The sequence below is a fragment of the Pinus tabuliformis genome, chromosome X (genome assembly GCF_031772625.1).
Source record: "Pinus tabuliformis cultivar Carrire ecotype Pingquan chromosome X, CPIR1, whole genome shotgun sequence".
Taxonomy (NCBI): domain Eukaryota; kingdom Viridiplantae; phylum Streptophyta; class Pinopsida; order Pinales; family Pinaceae; genus Pinus; species Pinus tabuliformis.
This window is the reverse complement of record NC_142308.1, coordinates 545,411,852-545,430,208: the sequence shown is the minus strand read 5'-3', so window position 1 is coordinate 545,430,208 and position 18,357 is coordinate 545,411,852. Positions and strand designations below refer to the sequence as shown.

Sequence of the window (18,357 nt, the reverse complement as noted above, 5' to 3'; positions counted from 1 at the left end):
ATGGGGATAGAAGAGGTGACCGCTGATGAGGCCGCGCAGGCCCTAATAGTGGAGGATGTTCCAGAAGGTGCCAGGATTGTGGCAGAGATCCCGAAATCACCGCATACACCAAGACCCAAGAAGGATAAACAAGCAATGGCTCCCGTATGCATGTCCCCGCGAAACCCGCTGCGCAGCAAACTATCGATGGAAGAGAAAGGGAAAGTTGTCACTATAGATACAGACGAAGAAGAAGAAGATCTATAGGCCCTTATCATCACAGAGGAAGAAGACAAAGGCATGGAGGTGGATACTCAACATACGCCCTCTGTGACAAAACTGCCCACCTATGTCCCCCCAGCGAAAAGCGCAGGCCAGAGTTCCTAAGGACCTGGATGAGACCAAGAGTTCGCTCCAGACCCTGCTCCTCCTAGATGGCATTATGTTTGAGGGCACACGCCTGGGCTGTGTGCCGACCATGAAATTTGAAGATTCGGACCTCACCGACCGTGAGAAGTTCCCTCACCTTGAGACCGGAAACCTCATAAAGCAGAACACCACAGGGGTGGTGAAAATGTTAGAGCCACAAAAGTGGTTGTGCAGTGTGGAAAAGGCTAGACTGCTGAACCTACTATGCATACCACATTTCCACCGCACCCCAATAACCATTTTCGTCATCAAGCAACTACTCTACCTGGTGCATGATGGGTATTTATGGCTGGAGGAGCCCATCCCCATCACAGTAGACCTGATTCATCGTGTTTCTTGGCTTCCATACAAACGAAAGGACCCCGCGACCATATCGAAAGGAAAGGGCAGTGATTTGGCCATCGTGGAGGCCATGAAGACAAAGTACAAGCTAGAAAATAAGAATAGGGGCTACGCCATATCTAGCATCAAGGACAAAGCAGTACACATAGCAAACCAAATCCTCACGGGAAAAGTTATGAGCAAGTGTCGTGCCGACGAGCTACATGTGTTGGTGGTCGCACTGGCCGAGCAATTTGCGAAAGGGGTCCAGTTTAACGAGTCCGAATTCCTCCGCACAAAATTCTTATAGAATTTCCGCGAAGCCCAGGAGTAGGGTAAAACCTTCCACTATGCATGGTTGTTGTTGTCCATAGTGCTCATAGCTGGGGAATTTTCAGAGGACAGTCAATTCCCCATAATTGACAGAGATTTATCGAAGGCCGCGAAGTATGCTTCACTCTTAGATTACACGAAGGTTGCTACAAGGATACGCGACAACAAGATCTTCTGGGTTCTCATGGAGATGAACATCCAAATGTGGATCAACCATAAGCTACGGGTGTTTCCCACGGTTTACAACGGTCTGCAGAGTTTTTCATAATTCAAGGCAGACATGCACAACATCTATATTAGGGCGCGCAAGGATCTGACGAAGCAGTGGACGAAGCTACCTTGTGTAGCCACTGACGACGCCATTTTCAATGTCTTAGAGGCATGGCCTCTAGAATTGCGTGCCCCAAACATTGTAGAACTCAAGAGGTCGGCAGCACAAAAGAAGAAAGATGATGGCAAGCTGCGCATCGTACAGTTGGCCAAAAAACGACAGAAGAAACAATAGCAGCAGACGTGCAAGCAGTGCGGGACACTGCACAAAAAGACGCTGAGCAGGAAAAGACCGCAGTAGCAGTAGCAGAACAGGCAGCAGCCATGAAGGCAGGTGAGGGCCAAACAACACTTTCATAGGGGCAAGAGGCAGAGAAAGCAAAAACAGAAGAAGGAGGTGTGGACCCACGAACCACTTCCACACAGTTTAAATGCCAACACCCGGCAAAGCGAGCAGGATCGAGGAAGAAGGTCAAGGCCTCGAAATTGTCCATTGACCCGATCACCCTAACCAAGGGTGATCTGCATGACATCGACGAGACGGTGCGCGATGTCACCAATGAGGCTCTCCAAGATTTCATGTAGGAGAACCAGATTGTGTTGGGGGCCCTCAAAGCACAGTTGCAGGAATTACAGGCGTGCCCCCCTCCGGTTGGTACCCTTTCAACCAACCTCGCAGTCGGATCCACGGCAGTAGAGCAGATGTTGCGCATGCAGACGACAAACACAATAGTATTGCCAGAAGGGGCTCTAGTGACATCAAATGAGATCGATAGGTTTTCGGTTAGCAAGATGAAAGGTCTCGATGTTAATCTAGCTGCCCTTCTGCGTGAGACACTATATCTATTGCAGGATGGGATAACGACAAAGCTGCGCACTAGGGAGAGTCGCACGCTCCAAGTCCTCAGCTAGCAGAAGATAAATATGGAACAACTCAGCTTGCAGCGCAACGAATTGGTGCCGCAAAATCAACAGTTGGTGCAGGTGATAAGCGACACTTGCCGAAGCGTCCCGGAGCTAGCCATCCTAGCAGATCTACCAGTGGAGGTGTAGATCCATAGGTTAGCAGCAGGAGTCCGCGAGGCTAGGGAAGAAACGACAAAGGTGCAGTTGGAGCTGAATCTTCAGATCACCGAGCTGCGGTTACAGGTGCAGCCATCTGCTCCCCCGGAAGTCAGAGAGAAATGCGCCAGCGCTATCATAGCGGGATTGGAGGAATCGAAGGTGCAGTGTAAGACTACACCAGCATATTGGAAGAATCACTTTGGGTCCTCACAACTCTACAGGAGGACCCCAACGTCCAACGCTTATAGACAGAGGCGTGAGAACTCCAACAATAGTATGACAGTGTCCGAGGAACTGTGCAGACAGTGGTCCTCACCTAGCGGCTTGCAAGGATGCAGCAGGATAAAGCACTAAAGGAGTAGCTGGACGCGGCATGACATAAGGAGGCAGTTCTAAAAGTGCGCATCCAACCTTGGATCGATGAGACCTTCACTATCACAGCAGACATCGAAGGCAAGCTCACGAACATATAGGGGATGCACACATTGATGTAGAGAAGCACCCCAGACACAGAGGTCTCCGAACAGCGTATGCAGCAAATCCAGCAAGTAGTAGCTCAGTGCGCTGCTGACCTCCGCGCAGTTCGAGTTCGAGAATAGTTGGAGGGACTCCGCGCCAAGATTTCTGCGCCGACAGAGTGACTCGAGGGCGAGTCACGATGTTTGTGTCAGGGGCCTGTTGGGCATGGAACTCCTCCCAAGGCATGTTTTGGGGCTCAAAGCCCAAGTTTTGACCGAATTTTGTTGTAAAGCTCCTCAAATTGCGGGTGCGGGGTATGAAAGTACGATATAGTCACAGGGTTGTCTGCCCTAGTTTTGTAATGTAACGTCGGCTGGATAGACCTACCCATGGTTCGCAGGCCATGGGATTGTATAAATAGAGGGCGGCTCTAAGTAGAGAGAAGAATGGTAGAGAAGAATAACAAGTCTAAGTGATTGAGTCGCAAGTGTAAAGTGTGTCTTTGGGTCATAGAGTAGGAGAAGGCTCTGCAGCTGAGTGCGTAGAGGCCTAGTAGTCCGCAGCTGAGTGCGCAGACCCCTACAGCTGAGTGCGCAGGGTGGAGTTGAGTCTATAACCAAGGAAGGAATTAATAAAGAGAATTTTTATCATAATTTTGTGTATATGTTCTTGGGTTAATGCATGGTTGATTTGATTTGCAAATATATTGTTTATTTACTACGCACACCTGTATGAATGGTTTATATTGTTAAGTATACTTAAAAGCACTCAAGTAGGCAAAGCTAAGTAAGTAACGTTGGAATACCATTGAGGTCTTGGGTAATAACATAGAGCGCGACATTCAACCCCTCGGTAGGGTTGTATGAAGGCAGGATATTAGGCTGCGAGGTAAGGGAAAGTGCACAAAGAAACCTGCGTGTGCAGGGTCAAACCACGAACCACTTGAACTCATCAGACATCTCTAGGGTGTGGAAACCTAGTTCTAGCACCCTCCCATACTACTTCGAGTGAGACCTCAGTCCGCGCTTTGCGGACTCTTGCCAAAAGGGCCAGTAGTACCGAGATTTGTTTGGCTAACTTAACTCTGAACCTAGGTCGGGCCCCAATAAGCCAACAAAACTTATCAAAAGTAATATCCTTTAATTTTCCACTAGCTTGGAGAGATTCCAAGTAGTGAGAATATGCAGGATGTAGGGCCTTGATGAAGGCAATCAATTGTAAATCTACTTTAACACCCATAGCTTCTATATCATGGAAAATAACATTAATTTCAAAAGCCAATTTCATTGGATCATTGTCCTTCATCTCCAAATTAAATAACTTCAATAACAACTGAATAATCTCTAATTCTGAATTTGAATCATAGAGTTCCTTTAAAATTTCTAATGCTGCATATGTTGTGTTATAGGAATGAATGTACCTACTTACCTCTTTTGAAACTGATGTTGTGATCATAGCATAAGATTTATTGTTCTTGACTTCCCAGATAACACATTGTTTTTCATCTTCTGGAGCTTCTGGTGCAATTTCTTTATCGTCTTTGTCTTTCTTCCCTTGGCAAATATCTTGCCACAAATCATTAAAAATCAATGCACTCTTTAGATTTCTTATCCATTATGGGTAATTTTCTTTCACATAAATGGAAAATCCGACCAAAGAAATTATTGATGTCACCTTTAAATAAAATAAAAAAATTAAGGAACTGAAAAATATGTCATTATTTGAAAAAAAAAACTTGACAATATGTGGTAAGCGATTAATGGTCTTGCGGCAAGGCATTTGCAACAGATAAAAATTTAATGAATATTAACTAAATCTAACCAAGGTTAAAAGCTTCATCAAATAATAATTTATCGGATGTTAAAAAAATTGCGACATATAATATTGGTGGGGACAGCACGCAATTGGTGGGGATGACAACTCCCGTACATGTTGAAATTTGATCAATGGTCCACACAAATAAATGGTCTACGACAACACGAAACTCGTTGGAATTTAACGAGATGAGTAGTCCCAGGGAAGGTTTCAAGAAAATAGCTCAACACTTAAATCGACGACCCACATTCAGTACTAGGGCACCCATAGTGGTTTCCAATACCACGATGTGTGGTGTCGGGGTGGTTTCCAAAACCACCAGTCCCGCGCACTGTCAACTAGTCACGTCGGGTTCACCACGCGCTCCCGCTTCGGGTTCTGCTCACCACGCAACGTTGTCCACCTCGATCACAACAGGCAACATGACCACCACTATAAATCGTCAATGGAGTTCAAACGAGACTCTCACCGCTTCTAAATCTCACCACACTGTTACCATTGTTACAAGCCCGATGAACTCCATAATAAAACATATATTTTATTGAATGCAATCATAAAATATTTATACAAAAAAATACAATTACTAGATCATAATTGTTAGTGGTTTTCTTAACTGTAATCAGCAAACTACCTAAACTATCAATTCTAATCTACTAATGTTACAATATATCCCAAATTATTTGTGAACACTTTTTTACCTTAAAAATTTAAACCAAATGTACCTTTGAATCATTGTCCAATATTATAAAAAAATTCAAAACATCCAACATTGTAATCTCCTTTATACCAATAGCACCATAATTCTCCAATACCACTCTCATAGTAAAAGTGTCGACAAACACGTAACATTTATTAATTAACAAAAATAAAGTTTACATAGTTTTTTTAACACCTTACAAACTCAAAATTTCTCTCACTTGAGAAGAGACCTTAAATGAGTTTATATTTCTAATTTTTCAAATTAAATTTGTTAGGGATATCTTATCACATAATCATGTGAAGATGACAAGTGTCCATATATGATAAATGAATATTCTAGCTATTCTTGTAATTATTGAACTTGAGAAAGGACCAATTTTTAGTAGTATTATTTACGCCAACCATATTTAAGCTAGAAAAGACTAAATACAATATTTGCTGGGTTGTGTTATATTCTTTCCACGTAGTTAATAGGGGGTTTGAAGGGCACCCGTAACCCCACTTTATGGGGTTCGGGGCAGCGCCCCGGAAAATTTTGGTTTTGGACCATATGTTAGGTTGGGCGGACCCACCTATGGTTTTGTGCATGATTTTTGCACATGTTTTTTGGACGCGATGGTTTTCGGTCCATGGTATTGGATGCTTCGGCATGTATAAATATGTATTGTAACATTGAAAGGAACATAATGAAAAATCAAGCTAGTAGTCCCGGTTTTGGGATCCAGGGAAAAATCTCTGTGCATATGTGTTTTATGGGTTATGCTCTCGCATTGTTTATTTTCTTTGTTTAAGAATTCGTATGCAGGTAATTTCTGTACAGGGTTAAAACCTACATTTGGTATCAGAGCTATTTTGGCTTCAAGGGGACGCCTTTGTTGCTGAGGGGTTTCGCTCGGGCCTGTGGTAGACCCTGTTCAGTGGGAGATCTGCGAGATCGATTCTGGTGGTGAAAGAAGATGGCGAGCAGTGGAAAGATAGAGATTGAGAAGTTCAATGGTCAGAATTTTGAGTTGTGGAAACTCAAGATGGAGGATCTGTTGGTGGATAAAGATCAGTGGATCGCGGTAGATCCAGGTACTAAACCATCGGGAGTGACCGATGAAGAATGGAAGAAGTTGGATCGGAAGGCAAAGAGCACAATACGATTGTGTGTCTCGGATTCAGTATTGCTGAATGTATCAGGGGAAGCTACGGCAAAGGCTTTGTGGGTCAAGTTAGGGACTTTGTACCAATCTAAGTCTCTGGTGAATAAATTGTTCCTGCGGAAAAAGCTGTATAACTTGAGGATGAAAGATGGAGACTTGGTGACAGAGCATCTGAATGCATTTAATACTATGGTAAGTCAGTTATTATCTGTTGATATTAAAATTTCAGATGAAGATAAGTGCATCAGTCTGTTGTGTTCTCTACCAGATTCATGGGATAGTCTGGTTATTGCAATAGGTAGAAATGCAACTGCTTTGCAGTTTGATGAAATAGTCTCAGCCTTGCTAACAGAGGAGATGAGATGGAAAAATATGGACAACCAGAATGGTGATGCCTTGTCTGTACGAGGACGGTCCCAGAACAGAAACAAAAATAAGTCATCGAGTGGGAGATCTAAATCTAGAGGGAGATCTAAATCTCCAGGAAAACCTACAAAGGTGGTGTGCTGGAAATGCGGAAAGGAAGGGCACTTCGGAAGGGATTGTAAATCTAAAGCTCCTGGTAAAGGAAAGGGATCTGATGATGCTCCTTCTGCAGAGGCGAAAACCACCTCAGATGAAGGTGGGGATGTGTACCTGGCTTCTTCAAGTACACATGTAGATCATGAGGCATGGTTGATTGACTCAGGTGCATCCTTTCACTTCACTCCCCATAGAGAGTGGTTCTGCGAGTATGAGAAATACGATGGTGGTGATGTCTTCTTAGGAGATGATAGGAAGGCTAGAATCATTGGTCGGGGAAAAGTAAAGTTGAAGTTGCAAGGTGGAAGGGTTAGAACACTTCCGGGTGTTCTACATATTCCTGCATTGGCCAGAAATCTGATTTCTGTAAGCAAGTTGGATGATGCAGGTGTAAAGACGGTGTTCGAGAAAGATACCTGCAAGATGGTTTGAGGAGCACTGATATTAATGCGGGGAGTTCGGATTGGAACTCTGTACAAGCTGCAAGGTAGCACTGTTGTTGATGGGTGCAATAGTTCTATGGTTCCTGAAAATGGAGTAGAGAATCTAGTGGTCTCTGGAGAGAAGACCATGTTGTGGCATCAAAGGCTTGGACATATTGGAGAGAAGGGCCTTCGAATACTTCATGGTAAAGGTATGGTAGAAGGTATGAATAATATCTCTCTGGATTTTGATTTCTGTGAAAATTGTGTATATGGGAAGCAGAATCGGGTGAGTTTCCCCTCTGGTGGTAAGAGGACGAAATAGATATTAGAGCTTGTGCGCAATGATGTGTTTGGACCTGTGAAGGTTCCATCACTGGGTAAGTCTGTGTACTATGTATAATTCATAGATGACTTCTCAAGGAATACATGGATATATTTTCTTAAGAAGAAATCTGAAGTCTTTGACAGGTTTAAAGAATTTAAGGCTCTGGTGGAAAATCAGACAGAGAAGAAGATAAAGGTGCTGAGGACAGATAATGGTGGAGAATTTTGCAGCAAGGAATTTGAAGAATTTTGTAAGAAGTGTGGTATAGCACGGCAGAAGACTACTCCATATACACCTCAGCAAAATGGAGTCGCAGAAAGAATGAACAAGACGTTGATGGAAAGGGCAAGAAGCATGCTCAGTGGTGCCGGGTTAGGACAGGAATTCTGGGCAAAGGCGGTGGATAATGCATGTTACCTGATCAACAAATCACCTTCATCAGCGTTGGAGGATAAGACTCCACAAGAAGTATGGACTGGTAAGAAACCCTCTCTTTCACATCTAAGGGTATTTGGATGTGATGCATATGTACATGTTCCAAAGGAGAAACGAACCAAGTTGGATAGTAAATCTGAAAAGTGCATCTTTATTGGGTATAAGGATGGTTTAAAGGGTTATAAGCTTTGGAACCCAGTCACACGGAAGGTTGTGTACAGCCGAGATGTGTTGTTCAGAGAGGTAAAAGATGTTATTCAACATGAAGTCCAACCAAAGGAACCTGAGAAGATAGAGTTTGAGCCAAAGGAGGAAGAATCAGACTCTGCAGCAGAGGAGGAATCAGAAGATGAAGAGCCACAAACTCTGGCTGTGAGAAGATCAGTTCGAGAAAGAAGACAGCCAGAAAGGTATAGTCCATCTGATTTCAGTTCAAATTTTGCTTTGTATGTTACTGATAATGATCCCAGAACTGTGAAGGAAGCAGTGGATTCAGAGGATGGAAAACTCTGGAAAGAGACCATGGTCAATGAAATGGCATCTTTGCACAAAAATGAGGCTTGGGATCTGGTGGAGTTGCCGGCTGGAAGGAAACCCATTGGAAGCAAATGGGTGTTCAAGAAGAAGACAAATGCAGAAGGAAAGGTGGAGAAATACAAAGCTCGGTTGGTAGCAAAAGGTTATTCCCAGGTGCCGGGAATTGATTTTGGTGATATTTTTTCTCCTATTGCCAAGGTAACTTCTATTAGATTACTTTTATCTGTTGCTGCTGCTTTTGATTTTGAGGTAGAACAGATGGATGTGAAGACAGCATTTCTTCACGGCGATTTGGAAGAGGAAATCTACATGAAGCAACCTGAAGGCTTTGCGGTGAAGGGTAAGAAAGAACTGGTATGCAAGTTAAAGAAGTCTCTGTATGGGTTAAAACAGTCACCAAGGATGTGGTATCAGAAATTTGATACATTTATACGGGGACTTGGCTTCACGAGAAGCAAAGCAGATCATTGTGTGTATTTTAAATTAATTGGTGACCGTATTATTTATCTGGTCTTGTATGTGGATGATATGTTGCTGGTTGGAAATGACAAAGAAATTATCCAGGATTTGAAGACCCAATTGTCCTCCAAATTCGACATGAAAGATCTTGGTTCTGCAAACTATATTTTGGGCATGGAAATTAAAAGAGATCAGTCAAAGAGGAAGCTCTGGTTAAACCAGAGGAAGTATGTCGAGACAATACTCCAGAGGTTTAATATCAAGGATAGTAAACCGGTGAAGGTTCCTATTCCTGTAGGTGTGAGGTTATCTGCTGAACAGTGTCCCAAGACACAAGAAGAGGAAGAGGACATGTCCCGTGTTCCATATGCAAGTGCAGTGGGTAGCCTGATGTATGCAATGGTCTGTACTAGACCATACATTGCACATGCAGTGGGAGTATTGAGCAGGTTTATGTCAAAACCTGGGAAGGAGCACTAGACAGCAGTGAAGCGGGTTTTCAAGTATTTGCGTGGCACTAGTGATTATGGTTTGTGCTACCAAGGAAGACCAGGATTGGACAGAGTGTTGGATATTCATGGCTTTGTTGATGCAGACTGGGCTGGAGATCTGGATCAGAGAAGATCTACAAGTGGGTATGTGTTTAACCTATTTGGAGGTGCAGTCAGTTGGATGAGTAAGAAACAATCTGTAGTGGCACTATCAACTACAGAGGCAGAATACATGGAAGCCACTCATGCAAGCAAGGAAGCAGTTTGGTTGCAGAGATTGTGTTCAAGTATGGGGTTAGTACAGGGAGCTATAAGAATAGACTGTGACAGCCAAAGTGCAATTTTCTTGGCAAAGAACCCTGCTTATCATTCAAAGACAAAGCACATTGATGTTCAGTATCACTTTGTGAGGGATATGATAGAAGACAGAAAGGTGTTGCTGGTAAAGGTGGACACTTTGAAGAATACTGCAGATGCATTGACAAAATCTGTGAGCTCTGAGAAGTTCTCTTGGTGTAGAGAAGTAATGGGAATCTTAGGGCTGAAAAAATGACTAAGCTCTCCTGTGGCCCCCTGTGGAAAGAAAACACCAAGTGGGAGATTGTTGGGTTGTGTTATATTCTTTCCACATAGTTAATAGGGGGTTTGAAGGGCACCTGTAACCCCACTTTATGGGTTCCGGGGCAGCGCCCCGAAAAATTTTGGTTTTGGACCATATGTTAGGTTAGGCAGACCCACCTATGGTTTTGTGCATGATTTTCGCACATGTTTTTTGGACGCGGTGGTTTTCGGTCCATGGTATTGGACGCGATGGTTTTCGGTCCATGGTATTGGATGCTTCGGCATGTATAAATATGTATTGTAACATTGAAAGGAACATAATGAAAAATCAAGCTGGTAGTCCCGGTTTTGGGATCCAGGGAAAAATCTTTGTGCATATGTGTTTTATGGGTTATGCTCTCGCATTGTTTATTTTCTTTGTTTAAGAATTCGTATGCAGGTAATTTCTGTACAGGGTTAAAACCTACAATATTATGCTATAAAAATGTAATCCTAAACTAATTATTTTATGATCATTATGTTTAACCATGGAAAACAGGATTGAGAAACAACCATTATTAAAAGAGAGGAATAAAACAAATAAAAGGAAGTATTGGACCTTCTTTTTATTACCTAAACGAATTAGGATAAATTTATACATAATTTTTTATTGTATATACAAGTTTAGTTAGAATCATGGGATGTGTAATGAAAGATATATGAGGAAAGAATATTCCATGGAGAAATATTTTACACTAGGTCAGTTTGTTTACATGCCTTTGACATGGATAGATATCACCAAAGCATTATATGGCTAGGAAAACATTTTTTCACCTTGGAAGATCACAAAAATTTCCAATCCAAAGGCAATGTTATATAAAAAGAAATATGCTAAGAAATGTTAGAGAACCATTTGACGTATGCTATTTTACAATGTTCTCAGAAAGTATGATAAACAAAATATGGAGTGCCCATCATTTTGGGTTTACGTAATATCCCAGAAACCTTTTTTTTCCACTGGAAAAATCGTAATTTTATTCATTATGAGTAAAATTACATGTTGTAGATGTTGTAATAGCATATGCTATAACAAAACTTGTCATGTAAAGATCAGGAGCTAAAAATCAATCAGATGTCTATCTAAGCTTTCCTACCCTTCTTTTTTCTACTTTCCGCCAGCCTTCATTATTAGGCGGGGCTGTTACAATAATCATTTGTGTTTCATTTGTGGCAGCCATGATGTCTTTTTCAGAATCTGAACTTGTAGTGGAGTAAGCTCGCTTGCTGCTGCCTATTTCCTGTCCGAGGTTCTCATATTGTTGTTGTGGGTTGTTTGCATTTGGATCTGTTGCATCTTCAATCAGATTTTCATTATTCTGTAAGTGGAGCGGATATCCTTCTTTGCTAATTTCTGGATTATTCCTTCCATCTTCATCCTCTTGTTGTATACTGGTGGTTTCTGCATTCTTTTCTTCTTCTATATCCTCTGCCCATGTGGCTGAAAATTGCCATCCTTTCGGCTTTGGTGGTTGTCTCCTTTTCCTATCTTTTTTGTTTTGTGGGCATGCACTCTGTAGATGACCAGTTTGTCGACATATGCGGCAGCGAAAGGCAGTGTTTTCATAATCCAGTGGCTGTGCCCATTGCTTCCCATTATGGATTAGGAGAATGTGATCTGGTAGTCTTTGACTAAGATCTACCTCCACACAGATCCTGGCGAAAGTGTAGATATCCTTGGATACGCGCTCGATGTCTACTTTTAAAAATGTCCCCAAGGTGTTGCCGATTCCTGCCAATACTTTGTAGTGCCAAAAGTGTATGGGTAAGTTAAGTAATTTTACCCAGACTGGCATTTTTGAGACCACCATGTTGTTTGGATCGAATTCCGGGAACCAAGATTTCAAGAAGAGGCCAGTGTTTCCCCAAAACCATGGTCCCTCGTTCAAAGCATATTCTTTTCCTTTATGGTGTCGAATTTGACGATAAAGAATCCCTTTGAGTAGAGATGGATCTCATAGTATTTTGTCCATATGGAGTAAATCCATTGACGAAGGGCTTCCGGTTTTGGCCAAAATCCATTGAACCTGCATATCACTACTTTAGTTGAATATTCAGTATGTATTTCATTTACCTCTGGAATGGAGATTGTTAATGCAGGGTTCTGTGTTGTCTGCTCAACAATGTAGGCCCCTGGTGCTGTAGCTTGCTGTTCTGGTTTCTGTTGTGGTTCCATCTTCCCTTTCACTGCATCTTTGAAGGAAGCAGGTCCTTTTGAGCTTGAGCCGGAACAACCTCCACGCAATCTTGTGCTGAGACAGATGGTTGAATCATTTCCTATACCGTATTCCGTTAGCTCGGACTCCTCCTGCAGTACTTTCCCTTTGTAGAGGAGTAGTTGTTTGCATGGTGGGATTCCAGTCTTTTCTTGAATCCTCTGTTTGAGGGTTTTTGTCGCCTCCCCTTTCCCTATTACGATGCATATAGTGTTCCCTTCCATGGATCTAATAAAGAGAGAGCTTTTTCTATCTTCGAGCTTATCCAATGCAGGTGTTGTTTGGATGTTTTGCTAATCCTTTGTAATCGAATCTTTCTGTTTCCTGTTCTGATCTATGATCTGTGGCTGTGTTTCAGATCTGTGAGACTTTTTGTTTTCAGGCATCCAGATCCAAGACTGGTGTAGATAGGTTTGCTTGTAAGGTATTAAAACCCTTTGTTCAATGATGGGTCTGAGGTTTTTACCTGGATGTTTGCCGATCTGGTCTTCTTCAGCGTCGTTGACCTGAAGCTAATTCCACAGGGGTTTCTTTTCTGTTCCATACCCCCAGATCTGTGTTGTATACCATGATTCAAGGCCAGACGAAGGCTGTTGGTAAGCAGTTTCGTTTTCTGGATCTGACTGGGGCCGAGATATTGTCCTCACTTCGGCTTCACTCGTCTCTGTTATCTGCGGCGGCTTCTCTATCCTCAAGAAGTTGGCGTGACCAGAGCAAAAAGTCCAGCGTCCAATCCATGTGCATTTCAGTAGTATAGCCGACCCATTTGTGCAGATCGGGGATTTAACACCGATTTTCGCCTCCTGTAGTAGATCCAGCCGGATCCGAACCTCCGTTCTGCTTTAGAACCCTATTTGCTGCAAAAGTAAAGAAATCCTTGCTCTCGGTGACGCGCAGATGGTCGGTGCTGGTCTTGCAGCTCCAAGTTGTTGCCTCATGGGGATATCGAGTGTTTTAAGGATGCGATTTGGGCGTAGAACCAGCTCTGTTGCAGGGATCGAGTCCCCTTTCACCTCGGGCCAGAGCCATTGTTTGAACGCGGACGCGTGAGCCATTGGTGGTCAAGCGAGTCGACAGGTCCCAGGATCGAATCCGAAAAACTCAGACCACAGAGCCAATATGCCAGAAACCTATAATAGTAAACTATGTTTTATGAGGATCAAATAAGGTAGCCTAATGATTCTAGGAATCAATTAAATGTTATTTAAGGCTTCCCTTTATTACAACTGGATGGTTAGACAAATAGGAATAGAATTTGGGACAACACGCACTTAAAATGCATTTTTTCATGTGGAAAAGGTTATGTTGAGCAATCTTTAGTTTTGAAGATACCATGTTTGTGATAGCCCTTTTTGTTATCCCTCTTGTAAAAATTGCTATGAATTGTAATTCATGTAAATTATGTGGAAATGTAAAAATTTACTAGCTGAGAGAATAGGACACAAATTTAGAGGTCTGAGGAGGAGGATTTTCTTGTAAACCCAAGCCATTGTATCCATTTCACCACCTATCTCCCTGATGGATTTATGTCATTGCTAGTGTAAGTATTGAATTCGAGAATGGGCTTCCTGAGTGAAGGATGAGCCCATGCGGTCTCAATTCTCATAGAATGATCCAGATTTATGAAGGAACGAAATGAAATACAGATTTAAAAAAAAACACAAAGAAACAACAAAACATAACTTCAATTAAATAACAACTGTTGAAAATTGTTTATATGCAGAAAGTAAACAAAGTAGCTCGGGTGATGGTAATTTATCTCTAATAAGAGATGTGATGGCTACATGCCTTCTAAACTAAGTTACAATGAGGCTCTCAAGCCTTTTTATCATCAAGAGACAATGGAAAACCGTAAACATCCAAAAACATAACCCTGGGAGATGAAGCACCCAAATCTTCTGGGCCCCAGTGGGGTTAGTTGGAATGCCAACTTCTTGAGGTCATAACTTTGGCATATGACATATGTTTGGTGTGCAAGATAGCCCATTAGAAAGGTTCATTTGAGGAAAACAAATTTTGACTACATTTTCCCATTTCCCCAAAAAAACCATCATTTAGGACCTCAAAATAGTTTCATGATTTCAGGACTTGAAAAACTGCCAAAAAAGAAAAACTATCAAAATAGGAAACTGTGCTGGAAAATAGGAAACTGAAAGGAAATAGTAATTCGGGTACAAGTGGAATAGGAGGGTGGCCACCAATATCTACCTGGATTAATCCTCCCCCCTTAGGAAGTAATGGTCCCCATTGTGTTGAGTGCCTCCATGAGATGGGGAAACTTTTGCTGAATTTGGTCCCGTGTGAGCAACTTGCCTTGGTGCAGAAGCTGCCCATTTTTGACAACCTTATACAACTAGATCCTCTATTTGTGAGTGTTTTAAACCTATGTGTCCATGATCTGATCATTTATGGCATGTTTGATGCAATCTCGATTGAGTTTTGTTGGTTTCAACTACTCAGCAATGTCTGATGTGTCTAACAAGAGGCGGTCTACATTGAATATGAGGTGCAGACCAAGGAATGAAGGGATAATTTGCTCAAAATCATTATCACCCATGACATTGGTGATGGTGTAAGGCCCGTATCAAAATATTCAAAGCTTCTAATGGGCTTTGGCAAGGCGTTCCTTTTGTAGATGCAACCACACTTTTTCACCCACTTGAAACATTTGTGGAACCCAATGCTAATCATGATCTTGTTTATACTTGGAATTGATTTTTTCTAGGATACCATGAACCTGTTAGTGAATGTGCTAGATGTGTTCAATAAACCTACTGGCCTTATCAGTTATGGACCATACATGTGCAGATTCTGCCTATGTATTCGCAAGAGGCATGACAACATCAATTAGGCACAATGGTTGAAATCTCAGGCCCACTTGAAAGGGGTTATGTCTAGTCGAGCTATGGATAGCTCTATTATAGTTGTGTTTCACATAGAGAAGACTCTGATACCATGTACGTCAATTCTTGAAGTTGTACATGCGTAGTATGTGCACCATCATTCTTTTGACGGCCTCTATCTGGCCATCAGTCTAGGGATGGAAGGCAATCGACTTTGTGATCTTGGTGTCTAGCAACAACCAGAGGCTTGAACAAAATGTTCTCAGGAACTTTTTGTCCTGATGTGATATAATATTCTACGAGATCCCAAAATGTACCCACACTCGTTTGAAGAAGAGTTTGGCAGTGTATTATGTTATGATACTCTTCTTGCAAGCAACCAATATAGCCATCTTAAAAAATCTATCAATGACCAAAAATACACAATCATTACCATTCTTGGTAGAAGGAAGACCAGACATATAATCCATGGAGATAGATTCCCAAGGATAGCTGGGTGTAGGCAAAGGAGTGTACAGACCTTGCTTCTTAATGGTTGGCATGGAAATGTTGTAAGCAGTGCAAGATATGATATATTTTCCAACATCCTATTGGATTTTTGGACAACAAATATACTTTTGCAGTACAACCATTATTTTTTTCAAACGAAAATGTATTGCGACCCAACTGTAGTGTGCTTCCCAAGTCAGATTAGCATGCTCACTTGAAGGAACACAAAGATGCCCCAAGTATCATAACAATGTATCCTGGAGGTGGAAGTATGGTACTTTCTTTCCATCCATAAAAATTTGGTATGTGGTGACAAATTTTAGATCACTTTTGCAAAACTATGGCCATCCATAAGTCTCGTGCCCACAAGAGTTGAGAACATTGGTCAGTGCCACAACTAGGGTTTTACTGAGGCAATTTGCAACATTATTGGTGTTTCCCTTCTTGCACTTAATGTTTCAATGAAATTTTTGCATATATGTGGACCATTTTTTATGGTGATCATTATGAAACTTCCCTTGTGTATAAACTAAGGAATTTGGTGATCTGTGTGATCATCTCCTTCCCCAGAATGTAATGTTTCCACTGCGGACAAGTTTGCATGAGGGAATACATCTCCTTATCATAGGTGGTGTATCTCCAAATTGTATCAGAGAGTGTATCACTGTGATAGGCCACCAGATTCCCTTGTTGGGTGAGAATTGCGCCAATAACATAATCAGAGGAATTTGTCTCAATTTCAAATGGTTGTTGCGGGTCTAGTAATGTGAATATTGGTGTAGAGAAAATGCGATGTTTTAGCTCAACGAATGCCTTCTATTGATATTCAGACCAAAAAAAATTGGTTCCACTCCACCCTTGGCAACTTGACTCAAAGGCCAAGTGATATGAGAGAACCACAACACAAACCTTTGATAGAAATTGGCAAGGCCCAAAAATTTTTGAAGCTCTATTAGAGTTGTTAGGGCTAGCCAATCCCGAATGGCTTGGATCTTAGTCAGATCCACGTGGACACCTTACTCATCAACTATGTATCCCATATATTAGACCTGGTTCATGCCAAAGGATAATTTTTCCAAGTTGGCACATACTTTGTGATGTCGCATGGTTTGAAGGACCTGCCAAATATGTTCCAAGTGCTCTTCCTAACTCTTGTTGAATATGAGGATTTCGTCAAGATATACAACCAAAAAAAAGTTTTTTTAAGGATGAAATATGTCATCCATAAACCTCATAAAATTTGTAGGGGAATTCCCGAAGGGCATGACCAACCATTCAAAAAGGCCCTCCTTGGATTTGAAGGTGATCTTCCATACATTTTTTGGTTCTATTGGAACTTGGTGGTAGCCAAAATTCAAATCAATTTTGTCGAAGTACTTCACCCCCTTGATTTGGTCAATAAGGTCATCAATATGTGGGATCAAATACATGTTCCTGACACTGATTTTATTTAGTACATAATAATCAATGTAGAGTCTCCAAGTCCCATCCTTCTTCTGTACGAGTACAATTTGACTCCCACTAGGTGAGGAAATTGGTCGGATATACCATTTCTGTAGCAACTATTGGATCTGCTGCTTGATTTCCTTGTTTTCCATAAGAGAGTGACAATATTGTGGCCCATTGGTTAGAGGTTCTTTGGGAGTCAACTTGATCGAATGCTTGATCTAACAGTGAAAAGGTACCCCTATGGGCGAGGAGAAGATGTCCTTTTACTATTCCATGACCTTTTCAACTTGCTTCTATTGTGTGGAGGAACCCTATTCTGAGGGCGATAGATGTGGCCACAATCTTCCCCTTACTTTGAGAGTGAATTATAAAGAAAACAAATATCTCGGTCTAGGAGATGATCTTACTGCATTAATTAGCAGAGATCAGAGAAAAAGCAGTAGACGTAGCTACCTATGGCATCATGTATAGTTTCTACCTAAGGTAATAATAACAATGTGAGGTTTGGAATCATACATAGCATGACGCTTGCATCAGTATGGTTGGCCTAATAAACCATCACAAACTTCAAGAGGAGCAACATCACAGTACTTGATCCATGAAGGGCTTCATGTTGTAGGGAAGGCGGCACTGTTAGCTGACGTGGACATATCGTCCTTGGTGGAGCCCCCAGATGGTGTATGGTTGTGGGTGTGGTGTGGCCAGTAGGCCCAACTGCTTAAATACCTCTTCTAAGATGAGGTTCTTTTGGATATCACTGTCGAAAATGGACTGCAGCGGAGAACCCTTCACCCAGATCTATGAGTGGAAGTGACGCTCCCCCTCCTCTGGATCTTCGAGCTCAATATTTTGGACCATGGTGGTGGAAATGGTGGCATTGGGTTCTACATCAATAATCTGCTTCTCTTTGTTTTTCTCCTTGTCAGGTTCTAGCTCAATGTTGGAACATGCATCTAACTTTGAAGCCTTTATCTCCACCACAAGTGAATGCTTGACACGACACTCATTTGTGTTGTGGGTGGGGCTCTTATGGAACTCACACCACTTTCCCATG

At 42.0% G+C, this 18,357-nt stretch overlaps 1 pseudogene; it reads left to right on the top strand.

Annotated features, from left to right (window-relative positions):
* Positions 1 to 18,357, top strand: part of LOC149141151 (putative importin subunit beta-4) — a 36,020-nt pseudogene continuing 17,663 nt past the window's right edge.